We start from the raw sequence: 20,709 nt of genomic DNA, 5'->3' as shown, positions 1-20,709 counted from the left end.
AAAGGTACCAGTTAGTTGAATGTAGTCAATTATAGTCATTGGAAAAGGAATGGACAAGGTACAGGGACACAGTACTAGAAGTGGCTAAAGAATGTCTTGGAACAGTAGTGTGTAAAAGTAGAATGAAGCAAACAGCTTGGTGGAATGACACAGTCAAGGCAGCCTGTAAAAAGAAAAAGAAGGAGTATCAAAAATGGCTACATACTAGAACGCAGGTAGACAGAGAAAGTTATGTTGAAGAAAGAAACAAAGCCAAACAGATAATTGCAGCATCCAAGAAGAAATCTTGGGAGGACTTTGGAAACAGGTTGGAGACTATGGGTCAAGCTGCTGGAAAACCATTCTGGAGTGTAATTAGCAGTCTTCAAAAGGGAGGTAAGAAGGAAATGACAAGTATTTTGGACAGGTCAGGAAAACTGCTGGTGAATCCTGTGGATGCCTTGGGCAGATGGAGGGAATATTTTGAAGAGTTGCTCAATGTAGGTGAAAATACGATCAGTAATGTTTCAGATTTTGAGGTAGAATGGGATAAGAATGATGATGGAAATAGGATCGCATTTGAGGAAGTGGTGAAAATGGTCAATAGATTGCAGTGCAATAAAGCAGCTGGGGTGGATGAAATTAAGTCGGAACTCATCAAATACAGTGGAATGTCAGGTCTTAAATGGCTACACAGGATAATTGAAATGGCCTGGGAGTCGGGACAGGTTCCATCAGACTGGACAAAAGCAGTAATCACACCAATATTTAAACATGGAAACAGAAAAGATTGTAACAACTACAGAGGTATTTCTTTAATCAGCGTTGTGGGTAAAATCTTCTCAGGTATTGTTGAAAGGAAAGTGAGAGTATTAGTTGAGGACCAATTGGATGAAAGTGTGGGTTTAGCCCTCTTAGAGGTTGTCAGGACCAGATCTTTAGCTTACGGCAAATAATGGAGAAGTGTTATGAGTGGAACAGGGAATTGTATCTATGCTTTATAGATCTAGAAAGGGCATATGCCCGGGTTCCTAGGAGGAAGTTATTGTCTGTTCTACGAGATTATGGAATAGGAGGCAACCTTTTGCAAGCAATTAAGGGTCTTTACATGGATAGTCAGGCAGCAGTTAGAGTTGACGGTAAACTGAGTTCATGGTTCAGAGTAGTTTCAGGGTAAGACAAGGCTGCAACCTGTCTCCACTGTTGTTCATATTATTTATGGATCATATGTTGAAAACAATAGACTGGCTGGGTGAGATTAAGATATGTGAACACAAAATAAGCAGTTTTGCATACGTGGATGACTTAGTTGTGATGGCAGATTCGATTGAAAGTTTGCAAAGTAATATTTCAGAGCTAGATCAGAAATTTAAGGACTATGGTATGAAGATTAGCATCTCCAAAACGAAAGTAATGTCAGTGGGAAAGAGATATAAACGGATTGAGTGCCAAATAGGAGGAACAAAGCTAGAACAGGTGGATGGTTTCAAGTACTTAGGATGCATATTCTCACAGGATGGCGACATAGTGAAAGAACTGGAAGCGAGGTGTAGCAAAGATAATGCAGTGAGCGCTCAGCTACGATCTACTCTCTTCTGCAAGAAGGAAGTCAGTACCGAGACTAAGTAACCTGTGCACCGTTCAGTCTTTCGACCAACTTTGTTGTATGGGAGCGAAAGCTGGATGGATTCAGGTTACCTTATCAATAAGGTTGAGGTTACGGATATGAAAGTAGCTAGGATGATTGCAGGTACTAGTAGATGGGAACAATGGCAGGAGGGTGTCCACAATGAGGAAATCAAAGAAAAATTGGGAATGAACTCTACAGATGTAGCAGTCAGGGCGAACAGGCTTAGATGGTGGGGTCATGTTACACGCATGGGAGAAGCAAGGTTACCCGAGAGACTCATGGGTTCAGCAGTAGAGGGTAGGAGGAGTCGGGGCAGACCAAGGAGAAGGTACCTGGATTCGGTTAAGAATGATTTTGGAGTAATAGTTTTAACATCAGAAGAGGCACCAATGTTAGCACCGAATAGGGGATCATGGAGGAATTTTATAAGTGGGGATATGCTCCAGACTGAACGCTGAAAGGCATAATCAGTCTTAAATGATGATGGTGATGATGATGATGATGATGATGATGATGATGATGATGATGATGATGATGATTATGGTGATGAACTAGATGGCTATTTCCTAGGAAATAGCTACTGTAGACAGCATCATAAAGGTGGAGGTGTAGCAGTATTTGTTAGAGAGCAGCTCAAAGTAAATAAATTTATAATGAAGGCTTGATTGATGTGACAGTCAAACTACATATCAAAGGTTGCGGAAAGGGCACAGTGAAACAGAAAATTATTGAGATTTATCGTCCATCAAAATCAGAGGTAGGGCATTGGATATATATTTTTAGTAGAATAGTGGGACACTGACCCAAACAAGGTAACAATACTTGGTGACTTTAATACAGAGGCAACATCTTGAAATAACCGTAACAGGAGGCTAATAGATACCCTTAACTCCTATAATCTTATGAATGCAGTAAACTCAGACACAAGAGTAACTCAGTCTCCTTCTAGAAGAACAGACTACATAATACTTAGTATTAGATGCTGGAATGTGAACTTCCACTACTCAGATGTTGATTTGTAACCTATGAACACACAAGCATCCAAGAAAAAGACTCAGGACGTAGTAGAACACACAAGCATCCAAGAAAAACTCAGGACGTTGTACATAAAAGAATGCTTAAAGAGAAAAACATTAATGCTCTTAAAAGTAAACTAGCATCTGAGGAATGGCAACTAGTTCCTCAGCAAAAAGGGTCTGAATACAAATGGGACAAATTTTATGATATTGATTTACAATATCTTAATTTTTGCTGCCCAGTGTAAGAAATTAAGAAAGTAGTAACTCACAACCAAAATGTAAAAAATGGCAGACTGACTCTTCCAGCTTACATGATTAACCTCAGGCAAAATACTGAGGATCTAAGTGTGCTACATAAGTCAACTAAATTGCAAATATTTAAGGATACGTATAATCAAGCTAAAAAAACAATTTTGGGAACAGCTCTCAAATGTAAGAAAACATATCCTAGATAAGGAAATAGCTCAGTCAACAAATATAGGGAAGACTTCATGAAATTTAATAAATAGATATCGCAAAGCCACCCCCCAAGTTAGATGCTCAAACTGACAGAATCCTACATGAAGGAAACCATATTAATGATCCAGATAAAAACTGCAATACCTTTAATGAATATTTTATATCAACAGCTGTAAATCCAGTTAATAACAAAGGTCTGATTCAGATGGCAAAGCCTTACCCTAGGCTGGAAACTGCTTTTGAATTTAAGTTAGTGAGTGTGGAATAAGGAATTAGTTGGAATAATAACCCATATCATCAACAGTAGTATCAGGGAGCACACATTTCCAAATTTATTGAAGAAAAGTACAGTTAAACCCGTGCATAAAAAGGATCGAAACAAGAGCTATCAAACTTCAGGCCCATATCACTAATACCAATTTTCGGTAAAATATTTGAAATTGTTTTGTTGGCATGACTTACTGATTATTTCACAAAGAATAATTTACTAGCAGAAACACAGCACGACTTCAGGAAGCATTACAGCAATTACCGAATTTCTCCACAAGGTGTATGATGCCCTGGATAAGGGAATGCAGACAGTAGGGATATTTCTAGACCTTATGAAAGCATTTCACTCAGTGAACCATGAGCTACAACTAAGCAAACTGGAAACTTTCAATATAAATGCCACATCCATACAACTACTGATCACATATCTAACCAAACGTAAGCTGTGTACAAAGTTGAGTTATGAAATTAATGATCAGATCAAACATTTCCAATCCAGCTATGAAACAGCAAAACAAGGTGTACCTCAGGGGTATGTATTGGGCCCTTTCCTTTTCCTGGTGTAGATTAGTGATTTAGAGGCACCTCTGTACTGCCAATTAGTAAGTTATGCAGATGATACCTCACTTTTGTTCTCTTGCAAACAAACTAATGACTTGACATTGGCTGCAACTGACGGCTTAAGTCAAATAACTACTTACTTCCATGATCAAGGTCTAACAGTAAATATTAGCAAATCCCTGCTATTACCATTTGAACTTGGTAATTCATACCAAATCTGTATTGATAATATAAGTGGCATCAAAAAACTATTAATATTAGGCTCTGACCAAACATTAAAAACTGCTTATTATGGGACAGTATTTGTATATATTAAGTACAGAATTGAGGTATGGGGATTTGCTGCTGATAGACACATGAACAGAATCCTAACACTGCATAAAAGAGCAATCAGGACCATGCATCGCTGAGGATACAGATATTCATTTGATGCAGCTCTCCATGCTACTCTATCCTGTGCAAGCTTCTTCATCTCCCAGTACTTACTGCAACCTACATCCTTCTGAATCTGCTTAGTGTATTCATCTCTTGGTCTCCATCTATGATTTTTACCCTCCACGCTGCCCTCCAATGCTAAACTTGTGATCCCTTGATGCCTCAGAACATGTCCTACCAAGCGGTCCCTTCTTCTTGTCAAAGTTGTACCACCAACTCCTCTTCTCCCCAATTCTATTCAATACCTCCTCATTAGTTACGTGATCCACCCATCTAATCTTCAGCATACTTCTGTAGCACCACGTTTCAAAAGCTTCTATTCTCTTCTTGCCCAAACTATTTATCGTCCATGTTTCACTTCCATACATGGCTACACTCCACACAAATACTTTCAGAAACGACTTCCTGACACTTAAGTCTATATTCGATGTTAACTAATTTCTCTTCTTCAGAAACACTTTCCTTGCCATTGCCAGTCTACATTTTATATCCTCTCTACTTCGACCATCATCAGTTATTTTGCTCCCCAAAAAGCAAAACTCCTTTACTACTTTAAGTGTTTCATTTTCTAATCTAATACCCTCAGCATCACCTGACTTAATTTGACTACATTGCATTATCCTTGTTTTGCTTTTGTTGATGTTCATCTTATACCCTCCTTTCAAGACACTGTCCATTCCATTCAACTGCTGTTCCAAGGCCTTTGCTGTCTCTGAGAGAATTACAATGTCATCGCTGAACCTTGAAGTTTTTATTTCTTCTCTATGGATTTTAATACCTACTCCGAATGTTTCTTTTGTTTCCTTTACTGCTTGCTCAATATACAGATTGAATAACATTGGGGAGAGGCTACAACTCTGTCTCACTCGCTTCCCAACCACTGCTATCCTTTCATGCCCCTTGACTCATAACTGCCATCTGGTTTCTGTACAAATTGTAAATAGCCTTTCACTCCCTGTATTTAACCCCTGCCACCTTTAGAATTTAAAAGAGAGTATTCCAGTCAACATTGTCGAAAGCTTTCTCTAAGTCTACAAATGCTAGATACGTAGGTTTACCTTTCCTTAATCTTTCCTCTAAGATTAGTCATAAGGTCAGTATTGCCTCAAGATTCATGTAGGGAAACCTTTGTACAACATAAATATCTAGCAGTATATTCCTTTTATCTGTACAAATCACTAACATTCTTTGTGGGCCATAAAAATAATGAAACGAAGTGCTCTGACGTGCATTCCCGTAACACAAGACAAAAAGATTGCTTCTTCAGAAACAGAACTAAACTAAAGACAACAGATCATAGTCCTTGTATTAATGGCCAGATATGATTTAACAAACTGACAAGTGCTACAATATGCCACAGAGATAAGGTACTCAACAAGGAATTAAAATCATTCTTAACTCTCAAATATTTGTTCTCACTGAATGAATACTGATATTAAAATGTAGCTATTCTTAAATGTAGGCCTATCTATATGATGTACTATTCCCACATGATTTTAATATATATATTATTTTTGTAACAACATGCTGTAAACTCAAATAATTATACTATGTAACAACTGTATGTTGCATTATGAAGTACTGTACCATATAATGCCACATGCATCACCCGTAAGTGGCTTCTTGTACATGTGAATTGCAAATTCCTACTGTTTTTGTATAAAAATGATTGACGATTGCAAATGACACCAGTTGGTGACTATATGCAAAAAAAAGGTAATAAATAAATAAAAAACTCGAGCTCCCTCAGCACACCAGGTCTAAATTTTACATTCTGTAGCGAAAATCTCGGGGTTCTCTCTGAAGGAAATGGAAATTTATTTTACAGCAGGGCTTTGTTCCCCATACCACCACAAGCTAGTCTAATTTTTAGCCCCTTCTGCAGTGTTTCCACTGACCATTTGCTACCTCTACATGTCCCCTTTGTTAATACTGCAAACCGATCTGCACCAAATAAACCATGCAGACTGGCAAGGAGGTTGTCTTTTTCTAAACACACTCTCATTTCTCTTTCTGAGAGAGGTTGAGTTTTCCCTCTAAAGCTTCAATTCCAGCCTGAAGCTGTTGTACTAGGTTCTTCAGGGTGGGGACATCATCTTCTGTAGAGTCCAAGTTCTTCGCAGGACTGATGTCTTTGGTCACATTTGAAGGCTCTCCAACCTCTGGAACACAAATTCGAAATATTACAATCGTCAAAAATAAAAAGCATTTAATACTATAATATGTTGTCAAGCGGGCAGAAATTGTTTCTCAGTAGGCTGCGGTATGTGATTTAAAGATTCGTAAGATGCCAAAATCTTAGTTTCAAGGGACAGAAGCAAATCTATAACAATATGAGTGATACTATGAAATGGGAAAGTAATCCCATATATAAAGTGAAATTATAGGTGACCAATTATATTTAATTCCCAACAAACACTACCACAGTGTTTAAAAAAATCCTTAGCTGTTTGCTTAGCAACACAGAAATCTGACAGCAATGGAATTCAACAGACCTTCACTATACAACAGTTCAATAATAACAGAGCATGTGAGGCCTGAATACTTAAAATTATAAGAGCTGTGAAGCCAGGGGTACTTCTGATGTGGGTTTTAATGTGGATTATAGTTAAGTGCAAGTGAATATTATTTACAATAAAAGATTATTTAATCAGGAACAAACCTAACCACAACGTTACACATCGTAGTACCTGTTGTGCCACGTACTGGCAACAAATGCAAAGCTCTGTATACAGTGTTCAAAAAACATCAATGGTAAGGAAAAGCCATACACTTTGACGTAAAATTTAAACAGCTGTGGTAACAAATCAAAGCATTGATTTTCTCGCTTAGGCATAATGTTTAACTGTAAATTAGAATACCGTATATACAGTATCCAATGACTAGCAGTAGAAACAATATAGCTGAAAGGTATGAGAAAAGACATCACTGTTTATTTCACCAGATACCAATAGAAGTGGAGTGTGTATGTAAGAGATGTGGTCCTGTTTGCTAAATTAATTTGTGACAAATTATTTTATTCCCAACCTCAAGAGACCCTGGATATGCTAGTTTGAAAAATATGCATCTGTTATAAATGAAATGTTTGAGTCTACTTCTGTACACAACTGAGGGTTAAAATGATAGTATGAAATATAACTTCAAAAGAAGAAACTCTAAGCTACGTATTTACAACAACCTTTAAAAAGTATATGCTCATTGTACTTAATTGACAAAGGATTTCCTACAACAACTTTTATGATAGAAGTGAGCATACTGTTTGCAAGCATAATGCTGTGAAGGGGAATTCTGTGCATCCTACTGATCAAAACAACAAATGTCATCTGTTAGCTGTCACACAAGATTTTCAGAGTGTCATAATTCAGCAGCAAGTGACAGCTTTACATATGTAAAAAGCTTTTGAAGCTGTGGACGTTATTTTCCAGTTACCGGTATCCTCAGTTCGTTTCTCTAGTAGGCCGACAGGTTTCCTCTCAGCAGGAGCTTTACGTCCCTCTGGTAGCTTACGATCACCAAAACTGGTTGGCACAGCATTTGGTTTAAGTTTTATCACTCCACCAGCTCAATTTGTTTGAAACTGGTCTGGAGTGAAGTGATTCTGGTAAACAGAAACAGTACCATCAGCCAATTTAATTACCAACTTTGTTATTTAAGCAATATAAAAATTTCAAAACTATACATGATAACTATATTTTGTAATATAACATATGTAAATCAGTGATATACATAGAACAGAGCACATGCTACTTGTAACTACATACAGTACATGAAGCTCAGTGCCTATGAATTAGGTACAGTAGCTATACACAAACATTTTAACACACATCAATCTCTCAGCTTCTGAATGCAAAATAATTGAAAAATTTCATTTTATATGAGATAACTATCATCTTTTAGGTAATGTATCTTCATTCAAGTTTAATTTTCATTAGATTTAGGTTTCCTGTGTGTCAACAAATATTGTACGACGCTCATGTTGTAGGCCTACCTAGTATTTGTATCTGAGACTGCTGAGTACACAAGAAGCTGTATTAAAAGAATAATATACTGTACTATACTGTACGGTTATGACTCACGTTGCAATTCAACTATGCTATTCTTATCATTTATTTCAATTGTTGTCAAAACGGTTAGCCTACACAACTAAATGCAAGTAACAGGTACTTTAAAGAAGCACGTCCTTAACACGTCAATTATTTTCACAAAACTTACAGAAAATGTAGCATTGAAGTACAGATAGCCATAATGGCATATTTTTTGGAGTACGCAATAACATACACTAAACCATGCAAAAACTGCAATTTCCAGCTTCAACAGTTGGGCCTACACACTAACTACAAAATGAGAAACAACGTTTACTTATTACATCTTTCGTGCAACAAAAAATACGCCTTTATAGCAGTCGGTACATTACAGATTTACTATAAATATGTAGATTTCACTACGGTTTGTCCCAAAAAATAGGCTTGCAAATGACATACCTTTTAAAAACAAAGTTGACAAGTTTGAGGCTAACTGCGTACAATGATGCACCAAATCTGATCGTGGAGTCAAGGTACAGCAAGTTTGTTATACAGGAAATCTTAAACCTTGAGATGATTTGCACTAATGAATAAAAACTGTGCTTTACGGACACAGACTAGAGTTCCTCATGGGCTGCCAGTTGGCTCTGCTGATTTTCATCAGCCATATTCACCTTCTTGTTTCATCTCTCCCTTCATAAGGAATTCTGTACAGTTTTCCTCCCTTTTTGCCTCAAAACGAAAAGCCAGAAGCACAGCACTGAGGTATTATTCTACCTAAAACTTCGAAATACAAACTTCCCACGTAAGACTTGGGATCCACAAGGGGTGCTAATGAAACGTGATGTGGTTTCAGCCAATCCTGAACTGCAGATGGCGGCAAACACAAGTGAAGTGCATCTCAACTTACGAAGCTGCCAACTTTGGACTTCCTAGCAAAATGGCTTCCTCATGGAAGGACAAACAGGTGTGTTTTAAACCCTCAATTATGCTACCGAATAAATTGGCAAAGTTTCACAAATGGGAAGGTAGTATGAGACGTGTAGGTGGAACAGATTCTGCGAGGATTTGGCATTCACCTGTTGCATTACGAACAACCCACGTACAGTTCTTGATAGTATATCCTACAGCAGTCTCCAAATACGCACTTGCGCAATTAGGTGCTAATCATTTTCAGCTGTTTGCGCTGGCTGTATGCTAACATCAGACCTTTAATTTTAAAAAGAGCAATACTTATAGCTAAATAGCATGGCAACTTCATTAACAGCTATTGATCGTAATTCCAGTTTATAAGTTTCTACGTTTAACTTACTAAAACAGTTTTTGGCCTTGCATTAGTTGTGCGTTAATAGCATGCAGGTATTCTTCAGTTATATTTGTACTATTCAGGTTGTGGATTCTTTGCAGCTTTTGGAAATAAGTGTTCTGCGTGTAGTATATAGTCGATATGCATTCTGATCCCCTGCCATTAGTGAGTGTGTTTATACAGCAGGCTTGTATGTAACACATACATGAGATATTTTGTGATCTTCATTCAAGATGGAAGTGTCATTACATAAAAATAGTGAGGAGGGCAAAAGTACTTCATCCAGAAATCTCATACAACCTTGCTATGTGAATCAGCACTTATTGTGTAAAAGTAGAAACTTCATATGCCTGTTCACTTCTTCTGCCACATTATCTGTATTTCTCAGATAAGTTTTCACATTTTCATAGTTCACTTTGTGAGTTAATAAGTGAAACAACCTTTAAGTGATAGCAGTATGTTTGAGCAAAGATTTTAATAATTTCCAGCATCAGGCATGTACAGATTACTCGATTCAAATTAACTTCGCCATATCTTAGTTCATTGCTGTTTGGATACTACAGGCTACATATAATTTACAGAAATGCAATTTTTTGCATCTGCTAGTACTACTACTAAATCTACTGCTGCAGTTATAGAGCCACAGGTATCAGAACTTTCTGTGGGTATTTATTGACATGCAGATACCAAGTAATTAATTTTTGTCTACACTACCCAGAACACCAAACAGGCTACTAATTCTAAATCATACTAGACGAGGTGGAGCAGTGGATAGCACAATGGAATCGTATTCCGAAACACAGTGATACAAACATATGTTGAGGCACCCTCATTTAGGTATTCTGTCATTGACCTAAATCACTTCAATGAAATGCCAGGATGGTTCCTTTCAAAGTGCATGTCCGTATTTCCTCCACCACCCTTTGCTAATTTGAGCTTGTGGTCTATCTCTAATTACCTTGTTTTTGACAAGACGTTAAGTGATATCCTCCTTGCATGCCCAAATCCTTGTTTTGTACATTTCAGAAAGATAGCAGCTCATGACATGAAAGTGATGCTGTAGCAGCTTCCACCAATAGTGAAACAGGGCTGGAGAGCCTACAGAAGCAAATGCCATGGAGTTTCTGTGTGCATCAGACTGAACAATGGAACAGCTACCACCACCACAAACAATGTGGAATCAGGAGGATCTGGTACACCCAGATCTTCCACACCAACAAAATCTAAGGAGACTGAAGATGGCTATTTTCATGCAGCACAAGTAATTGCAGATACCCTGAAATAAAATATTATGGGAATGTGGGAACTTTCATAAAATATATGGCAATAGTTTGTGAAAACAATTATAGAGCAAGATTACTGTAGTACATCAATAAATTCTGTGTACGTCACATGTGCGCACACTATTTAAATCAAATTTGATTTCTATCTTGGAAATGAACTAAACCCTTATTACTTCCTGAGAAAAGTGAATGTGTGTGCTTTCACATGACACTTGGCTCTGTTTTAAATGACTACTGTCAGTGATTGTAATTATGTAGCTCTCTACTGCCCATTACCCCACCGTGAACCATGGACCTTGCCATTGGTGGGCAGGCTTGCGTGCCTCAGCGATACAGGTAACTGTACTGTAGATGCAACCGCAATGGATGGGTGTCTGTTGAGAGGCCAGACAAACGTGTGGTTCCTGAAGAGGGGCAGCAGCCTTTTCATTAGTTGCAGGGGCAACGGTCTGGGCTTTTAACCAAAACGGCCTTTCTGTGCTCATACTGCAAACAGCTGAAAGCAAGGGGAAACTACACCCGTAAGATTTCCTGAGCGCATCCAGCTTTGATGTGTGGTTAAATGATGGCATCCCCTTGGGTAAAATATTACTTAGGTATAATATTTCCTCATTTTGATCTCCATTCAGGAACTACTCAGGAGGACGTCATTATCAGAAGAAACAAAACTGGGGTTTACGGATTGGAGCATTGAATGTCAGATCCCTTAATTGGGCAGGTAAGCTAAAAAATTTAAAAAGGGAAATGGATAGGTTAATATTAGATATAGTGATAATTAATTGGTTCAGTGGCAGGACAAACTGGATTTCTGGTCAAGTGAATACAGGGTTATAAATACACAATCAGATAGGGGTCTTGCAGGAGTGATTTGATAATGAATAAAGATTGGGAATGCGGATAAACTACTATGAACAGCACAGTGAACGCCTACCACAGTAGTACACGTTTATATGCCAACTGTATGATGAAATAAAAGAAATTATTCCGCTAGTTAAGGGAGACTAAAATTTGGTAGTCATAGGGGACTGTAATTTGGTATTTGACAAGGGATGAGAATGAAAGTAGTAGGTGAATATGGATGTTTAAGAATAATGAAAGAAGGTTGTAAATGTGGAAGACCTGGAGACACCAAAAGAGTTCAGATTGATTATCTATATAATGGTAAGACAGATTTCAGAACCAGGTTTTAAATTGTTTGATATTTCCAGAGGCAGATTTATTGGTTATAGACTATATATTAAAACTGAAGAAACAGCAAAAAGGTATGAATTTAAGGAGATGGGACCCAGATAAACTGAAAGAACCAGACATTGTACAGAGTTTCAGAGAGAGCATTCGAGAACAATTGACAAGAACAGTGGAAAGGAATACAGTAGAAGAAGCATGAGTAGCTTTGAGAGATGAAATAGTGAAGGGAGTAGAGGATCTAGCAGGTAAAAAGACGAGGTCTAATAGAAATCCTAGGGTAACAGAGATATTGAATTTAATTGAAGAAAGGAGACAATATAAAAAACAGGAAATGAAGTAGCCAAAAAGGAATACAAACGTCTCAAAATTGAGATCAACAGGAAGTGCAAAATGGCTAACTGTGTATGACTCGAGGACATATGTAAGGATGTAGATGCATAAATCACTAAGGGAAAGATAGGTTCCACCAAAAGAAAAATTAAAGGACCTTTGCAGAAAAGAGAACCACCTGTATGAATATCAAGAGCTCAGATGGAAAACCAGTCCTAAGCAAAGAAGGGAAAGCATGAAGGTGGAAGGAGTATATAGAGGTTCTGCACAATGGCGATTTACTTGATGGCAGTATTATGGAAATGGAAGAGGGCACAGTTGAAGAAGAGATGGGAGATGTGACACTGCAGGAAGAATTCGAGAGCGCACTGAAACACCAAAGTTGAAACAAGGCCCTGAGTGTATGCAACATTCAATTGGAATTACTGATACCCTTGGGTGAGCCAGCCATGACAAAACTCTATCATCTGGTGAGCAAGATGTATGACACAGGTGAAATACCCTCAGACTTCAAGAATAATAATTCCAGTTCCACAGAAAGCAGTTGGTGACAGGGGTGGAAATTACCGAATTATGCGTTTAATAAGTCACTGTTGCCAAACAGACGAATGGAAAAACTGGTAGAAGATGACCTCAGGATATCAGTTTGGTTTCTGTAGAAATGTAGGAACATGTAACCTATACTGATCCTACTACTTATCTTAGAACCTAAGTTAAGGAAAGACCAACCTACGCTTCTAGCATTTATAGGCAACTATACTTCTAGCATTTATAGGCATAGAGAGCTTTTGACAATGTTGATTGGAACAAGCTCTTTCAAATTCTCAAGGTGGCAGCCATAAAATACAGGGAGTGAAAGGTTATTTACAATTTTTACAGAAACCAGATGGCAGTTATAACGATCCAAGGAGCACGAAAGGGCAGGAGTGATGGAGAAGGCAGTGAGACAGTGTTGTAGCCTATCCCCAATGTTATTCAATCTGTATATTGAGCAAGCAGTAACAGAAACAAAAGAAAAATTTGGATTAGCAATTAAAAAGGTTTGCTGAAGGCTAGTGATGTGGGCTGGGTATATTCCCAGTGGGAGGGAACTTATAAAATGGGAATATTGCTGGAAATATTTCTTTGGCCTGGGAAGAGTCCCAAAATCTGGGAATTTATGAAAATTTTTAGATTTTGAATGTTTTAACACTTATTAACAGTTAAGGAACCTTAAAACAAGGTTATATACGTAAATTCATACCTTTTAAACCAAGATTTACCATTCCATGTATTAATTTCCTTGCAAATTTCATCCAAAACATAATTTACTTTAAGTCTGGTGGAAAAAATAATTTAAAATATTCGCTAGGCCTACTATTTTTAGCCAAGTTGAAACCCCACATTTCTCTGAATGAAACCTTAACTTACAAAATATTTCTCTGGATGCGTAATTCTCAGCCAGCCGCTATCTGTAGTATGTATCAATTTTTCCAAATGAATGTCTAGAGGGGTTTCGCTTTCAGAATGCAAAGACTCCTCATTTCCTTTGATGAATTATGATTTCTAAAATTATTTTCCTAAATATCGCAAACACTTTCACTTTTAGAATTGTTAATTAATATTTCACCATGTTCTATGTCAATAAAATTACTTGCATTTTCAAGTAAATCATAATTCTCGGACTGTTTATTCGCATAATTCTTTCCCCAAAATGTCATTTTCAGTTACTAATGTTTACAAAATTTGCAAGTTTAAAATAAACTTTATAGCTTAAAATGCCTTTATCACAACAGAAAACTTAACAAACAATAAACAAACCCCCCTGTGTATTTTAGTATTATTAGTTATTCACTAGATGGCACATCAATACTATAAACTCTGTTTTCCTAAAGGTTGATTATTTAGATATCAGCAGTTCTAGGAAATGTAAGAGTCATAAATGTCTATGATTCTCAGTTCTAGGGCTAATTCTTTGATATTCAAAACATTGAAAACCAAAAAATTTGTTTATTTCTAATAAGGAGGTTAAGTTCAGATCCATATAAGATTTAACCATATTATTACTGCTTTTACCTAATGACAGTTTTTTGAGCTATCTTGCTAATTAACCATAAATTCTCAGGAATTTATGAATTTTGGGAATATTGCTGGCAATATTCTCTGGGAATATTTCTTCGATTTTAAATTCCTGGATAGTTTTACAATGCTACTGATGGCACTGTAATTCTATCTGAGACAGCAAAGGAGTTGGAAAAGCAGCTGAACAGTATCAACAGTGTCTTGGATGATGAGCATCAACAAAAGGAGAATGAGGATAATGGAATGTAGTCGAATTAAATCAGGTGATGCGGAGTGAATCAGCTGAGGAAATCAGACAATTAAAGTAGTAGAGGTGTTTTTCTATTCGGGCAGCAAAATAATTCATGATCAAAGTAGAGAAGATATAAAATGTAGACAGGCAATGACAAGGAAAGCAACTGTGAAGAATAGAAATTTGTTAAAATCGAGTATAGATTTAAGTGTCAGGAAGTATTTTCTGAGAGTATTTGTATGGAATGTAGCCATGTACGGAAGTGAAACATAGGCGATAAAAGTTTAGACAAGAAGAGAACAGAAGCTTTAGGAATGTGGCACTACAAAAGAATGGTGAAGATTAGATGGGTAGATGACGTAACTAATGAGGAGGGACTGAATACAATTGAGGAGAAGGGAATGTGTGGAACAAATTGACTAGAAGAAGAGGTAAGTTGGTAGGAACGTTCTGAGGCATCAACCAATCTCCAATTTAGAACTGGAGCAAAGGGTGGAGGGTAAAAATTGTAGAGGGATACCAAGAGGTGAACACATGTAAGCACATTTGGAAGGATGTAGGTTGCAGTAGTTACTCTGAGATGAAGAGGTTTGTGCAGGATAGAGTCGCATGGAGAGTAGCATCAAACCAGTCTTTGGACTGAAGACAATGATGACAACAACAACAACGCCTCTGTACTACAAAATCGTAATATATCTGGCCAGTCTGAAACTGTGTGATATGGCATACATTTATGGGTGCAGCTTCATTAGGTTATACTCTCTTGTAGTAGTGCATGGTGAAGTGCTATATGCTACATTGGTGTCCAAAAATGCTATATTATTTGTAGATCTGAGTAACTCTATGGGAACCAGATTTTAGAAGTGCACAAGTCAGTGTGCGATTTGCAGGGGGGGATGGGGGGATTATTCCCCCCTCTGCATCAGACCATCCCCTCCTCTGGTTTTAGTTTATACATCCCAACCTGGGATGTTTATTTCCCACACACTGGAGTAAAACTTCACACATAATTTAAATTTGTAGAGCCTAACACTGAAAGTTTTTAATACAGTCTCACTATTAATATGTTTGCTTATTAATTTTGAAAAAGTGTTATGTAGTATGTAAGCATTTCAAAACATTTACAACTAAATGACAAGGCGACGCACGCCACATTTCCGTAGCATGTTACAATGTTGCCAGACATCGCCCCAGAGTAAACGAGGCTTTAGAGCCAGGTCTGTATTGTATGGTGGATGTGTTGCGTACAAAACTAAAACCTGCAATCAGATCCAAACATCATGGAAAACTGTGAAAAGGTGTCATCCTGCAGCAAGATATCGCTCATCCACATTCTTCCAAACAGACAGCTGACGCAATAAAGGAGTTGAGATTCGAGGTGCTGGAACATCCACCACACAGTCCAGACCTGGCTCCAAGTGATTTTCACACGTTTGAACCCTTAACGGAAGCACTATGGGGAAGAAGATTTGAAAGTGATGAAGACGTCATTGCTGCGGTGCAAAATTGGTTACAGATGCAACCGATAAATGTATTTTCTGATGAAATAAAAAAAACTCATAAAACGTCGGGAAAACTGCATTGAAGTCCAGGGAGGTTAGGTAGAAAAATAACGCATGTTTCAGTTTTCTATCATCAGAATAAGTACAGCTTTTCACAAATGTGCCTTTACTTTTTGAATTCCCCTCGTATACCTGTATGTAGATGATTCTGTAAATAAGCTTTACCTATAATGTACTTTTAAAGATATAACAAGGGATGCTTTTCTGATAGTGCTTATGCGTGAATAGTGAGTTTCGGCATTAACATCTATTTATAAATAACTGGTTAACCATAGGTAACGCCACGATAAAAGCTAGTAACATATATAATTATACTAACCCCTGAAGACATCCCCCCCCCCCACTGGTAAAAGCACAAATCGAACACTGGCACAAGCAAAACAAAACAAAGCTGTATGAACTGTGTGTACACGCACCTCAGCTCTGGCTTGCAGTGCAGATTTTGAAGGCAGCTCAATTAATTTGTTAGTTGGCACTTCACTCGTAGAGGGATGTGTTACTCTTACCCTTTGTGCAGCCACATTCTCATTAGTGCTGCACATGAGAAGGTTTGAACTGATTGGTGTTTAAAGTAGAGCTTAAAACTAATCCCCTACATGTAGAGAAATGTGCTCTACATTAGCAACGTCAGTACCCAGACTTAATACATAAAGTTAAGCTGTCATCTCTGTAACCAGCAGCAACGAACTGTTGTTACTTTAATGCGACTACCGTTACATTGGCAAGTGTAACAGGAAATAAATGAGAATGCTGTATGTACAAACATTATGACTAATAAGCTTTATTATACGAGGGCTATCCACAAGGTACATTACGTTTTGGAATTAAAAATAAATAAAGTATTGGAAATTTTTTTTATTATATACAGATGAAAGCCACACTTAAATACTACTTTTCTACATAGTTGCCATTTAAATTAAAGCACTTATCGTAGCGATGGACGAGCTTGGAAGTTCCTTCATCATAAAATTCGGCCGCCTGCGCCTTCGACCACATGGCGACTGTCTTTCGGGACAGAAAAGGTGTGATTTTTGGGAATTCCTGGAAAGAGGCACTACAATAAACTCTCAAAGGTATCGCCAAACTCTGCAAAACCTCAGAAGAGCAATACAAAACAAGCGCAGGGGAAAGTTGGGCTCAAAGATCTTGCCCATTCACGACAACGCCCGGGCCCACACGGCAAATGCCACTCGTGAAGTTCTCGAATCTTTTAAGTGGGAGTTGTTTCCTCATCCGCCGTAGAGTCCCGACCTGGCACCGAGTGACTTCCACTTATTCCCAGCAATGAGGAAGTGGTTGGCTACGCAGCGTTTTGATGACGACGCACAGCTTCAAGAAGAGGTAACCACGTGGTTGAAGGCGCAGGCGGCCGAATTTTACGACGAAGGAATTTCCAAGCTCGTCCATCGCTACGATAAGTGCCTTAATTTAAATGGCAACTATGTAGAAAAGTAGTATTTAAGTGTGGTTTTCATCTGCATATAATAAAAAAAATTTCCAGTACTTTATTTATTTTTAATTCCAAAACGTAATGTACTTTGTGGATAGCCCTCGTATTAAGTACAAAAAGCTTGTGAAAAACTGTTTAGGCTTTCAACAGGCTTAAAATTAAGTCCAAATGTTCCTTTCTAACAAACATAACAGAGTAAAAATTTAGTCATCCAATTTGTGTGATGTCCTATCATTATTATCAGAAAAGGTGTTTTCAAGAAAAGATACTCCTCTTTTGCCTGTAATTGCTGAGTTAAGTGGTAATTTATTAGGCGAGGATGCTTACTCGGGAAAAGAGGAACTGGACGTGGGATTGCGAATATGTAGCAGTGACATATAAATGAAATACATAAGAAACTGAGAATGTGACCTCAAGAAGGGTATGTGGATGCTCCTTTGGCAGTAAAAGTAGGAAGTAGCAAATTGGATGGAGTGGTGTGTCAATAGGGCAGAGTGTGACAGTCAGGTCAGATTTGGTGGGAGCAGGTGTGGCTGCATACATAGGCGTAGGTGGAATTGGATTGCTTGCAGGTGTTGCAAAAGGGTGGGAACTAAGGATTGGAAGTGCTGGTACAGGTAGCTAGCTTTGCAGTAGGTATAGGCAGGATGGTTTTTGCAGGTGGGAGTTAAATGATCATTTTAGATCAGGAATTTGTGGCAATGGTGGTCTCAGGAACCAGGAAGGCTCTACTTCGTGTTCACAGTAATAGATGAACGCTGCGTTCTGATGGTGGTGATCTACGGTTGAGGTGTCTTTGGAAAAGATGCAAATGACGAATACAGGGCCAGAATTGCGGCGAATTCAAAGGGCTTTTTGTATCTGCATGACAGGATTGGGTCTTAGCTTCCACAAACTTCCCCCACTGAGATCCCTGGGTGCACCCCCATCAATCGCAGCAAAAGATGAGTTGCTTTACACGTCCTGCAAGATGCTCCTCTAGTATCTCTCCCTACACACCCTATTCAGATGCAGGCCACAATTAGCATATCCACATCTGCAAATTGGAGTGACAGTAACAGCACACACACGAGAGATTGATTCAATCGAAATCAGTTCACTCAGCACCCAGATCACACGGCTGACAGTTGTTTTATATCACGGCTGGTTGTGGTGCCGCAATACTTAAACATTAGAGTGTGCTGTTACTTCCTGTATTTTCTCCAGATCAGCTTCCATTCTCTGCTCTAAGTTGGCAGAACTATGTAAGTGAAACAAGTCCAAAACGCCTTCTAGACTCTGTTCCTTTCTCTGTGGCTCTGTGCATTTGTGACTTTTGTATAAGGTTTGTTATTTGAAAGAATGTAACAGTTGTTGAAATTTTCCGGCAGAATAGACGTATACAAATCTGGTGGACCCAAAGGCTGCAGTTGGACTCTTCACTGATGATGAGAAATGGAAAGTAAGAGACAAACAGAAGAAGAACAAACACCTTTTTGGAATTCAAAGAGGGTCAGCCAGCATGCAGCTTCTCTTGCCTGTGGTCTATCTACATTACTGCTGCTTGGATATTGTTGTGGTCATCATTTCCAAGACTGATTTCGTACGTATCTCCAATCTAATCCATCATCTGCAAGCCTCTTCATCTCTGAATAACTACTGCAACCTACATCCATTTGAACGTACCTACAGTAGTCAAGGCTTTGTCTCTCTCCAAAATTTTTACTGCCAACACATCCCTCCAGTACCCAATTGATTGTTACTTTTAACCTCATGATGTTTCCTGTTAACGTGACTGTACTTTTAGGCAGGGGGTGCTATAAATTTCCATCCTCCCAGATTATACACCTCTTTATCGATAATGATCTTCTAGATTATTTTCATTGGAGAATTTTTATTTGTGGGTCAACAAATGATAAACTATTTGTGATAGTATAATGCCTTGGGCATACTACATTGTTTTTATTTTATTTGTTTATATTCCAGCTTTGCCATTAATTTTGGGATCTGCCACATTAATGATCTGGAATGAGGCATTGTCATGGGACGCAGCTGGCAAAACTAGTCACAAACATGAAATTGGTGGGCCGGCCGTGGTGGCCAAGCGGTTCTAGGCGCTATAGTCTGGAACCGCGCGACCGCTACGGCCGCAGGTTCCAATCCTGCCTCGGGCATGGATGTGTGTGATGTCCTTAGGTTAGTTAGGTTTAAGTAGTTCTAAGTTCTAGGGGACTGATCACCTTAGAAGTTAAGTCCCATAGTGCTCAGAGCCATTTTTTGAAATTGGTAATATAAAAGGATAGAGTGTACATTTGGGACACTGTTCAAAAACAAATAACTCTTCATTGGTGATTCAGAATACCCACCTAATCTTTAACATTCTTCTGCGGCACTACATTTAAACAGCTTCTATTTTCCTCTTGTCTATACTGTTTATTATCCAAGTTACACTTCCATATAAGGCTACAGTCCATACAAATATTTCAGCCAACAGGTGATTTATTTGTGTTAATGCGAGGTGTGTATTGTGTTAGGATTTTAGGGTGTGTGTAAAGGAACAAATCCGCTATTTTAGAACATGGCTGTGTGGAGGTCACTGGCTAAAAACTGAACATAAATCTAAATATATAAATGAAATAACTAAAATGTAATACCTCCAGTGGCCACAGGCTCCTTTCTGGGTCATATGCATCACAATAAACTAGCAATGAGTTAACTAATTGTCCAGCACCTCCCATGAAGGTATAAAGATCACAGTTGAGAACCAAGTAAGTGACATTATAAACTTATTAGACTTGACCCTTAGATTAATGAATAATAGACATCAAATTGAAATTTATTGGAAATCTACAGCAACACTCGGGTCGACCGAAGCATCCGATCCCACCCGTCGGCTTTGACCCGTGACTTGAGGCTGTTGTGGTGTGTGACGTCACGACGGCG

The sequence above is a fragment of the Schistocerca cancellata genome, chromosome 11 (assembly GCF_023864275.1).
Source record: "Schistocerca cancellata isolate TAMUIC-IGC-003103 chromosome 11, iqSchCanc2.1, whole genome shotgun sequence".
Classification (NCBI taxonomy): domain Eukaryota; kingdom Metazoa; phylum Arthropoda; class Insecta; order Orthoptera; family Acrididae; genus Schistocerca; species Schistocerca cancellata.
Note: the sequence above shows the minus strand (reverse complement) of the source record.